Raw genomic sequence first — 1,048 nt, 5'->3', positions numbered from 1 at the left:
TCATCCCGGAGCCGACCATGAGTGGTTGCATCCTCAATCTCACGATGTGCTTGAAGAAAAGCGTGTATGCGAGAAGGGTTTCTTTCTGGTTGCACATGGGTACCAACATTGTCATAGAAACAAGGGAGGTTTAACCCTCTCTCATCCTCTAGGATCATGTTGTGTAGAATCACACAACATTTCATGATGTTCACTAAGGTTTTTTTGTCCCAAAACAGAGCTGGACCCCGAACTATGGCAAACCTTGCTTGCAAAACACCGAAAGCTCTCTCAATATCCTTGTGGGCTGCCTCTTTGGGCAATTTTTCCACCTCCAATGCATGCAATCAGAACTACCTAGCATCCCCGGCCATCCCATTTTTTCATTGATTTCCATCAGTCCCTTTGTATCTTCCTCATTTGGTGTCCGAAGATACTTCTCACCATACAACTTGATAACCAACTTTACAAACCTACGGACGGACTCTGTGGTTGTATCTTGTCCAATGCGAAGATACTCGTCGGTATAGTCCGCGGGTACGCCATAGGCGAGTACCCACATTGCCGCCGATATCTTTTGATATGCACTAAACCCCATGATACCGGCGGCGGATCTACGACGTTTAAAGTAATAGGAGGCCGCCTCATAGTCGGTGACAATCTTCACAAACAAACTACGACGCATTTGGTACCTTTTGCGGAAGAGACGAGGAGGGTATGTAGGTACCTCCGCGAAGTAGTCTTTCATCAAATGCTCGTGCCCAAGAGCGCGGTTCTGGTAGATGGTGACTCGCCCCATCTTCGACCCTCTCCTCTGATCCATGAGCTTCACGTGGTCTTCAAACGCTTGCACGTTGACGAGGAGGCTCATCATCTCGACGTCGTCGTCTTGCAACAACTCGTCGATGTCCGAATCGTCGGATGACGACCAACCCGACGAACCGGACAACGAATCCATGTCGTTGTTGTTCACCTCCATCTACACAATACAACAAACAATAAATTGTCAGTGCCAACAATGAATCAGAAAGGAAAAAATGAAACAAAAAGAAAGAAAAGTAGGCATACC

The sequence above is a fragment of the Triticum dicoccoides genome, chromosome 4A, assembly GCF_002162155.2.
Source record: "Triticum dicoccoides isolate Atlit2015 ecotype Zavitan chromosome 4A, WEW_v2.0, whole genome shotgun sequence".
Classification (NCBI taxonomy): Eukaryota; Viridiplantae; Streptophyta; class Magnoliopsida; order Poales; family Poaceae; genus Triticum; species Triticum dicoccoides.
The sequence above is the reverse complement of the archived record's forward strand: the minus strand, read 5'-3'. Positions refer to the sequence as shown.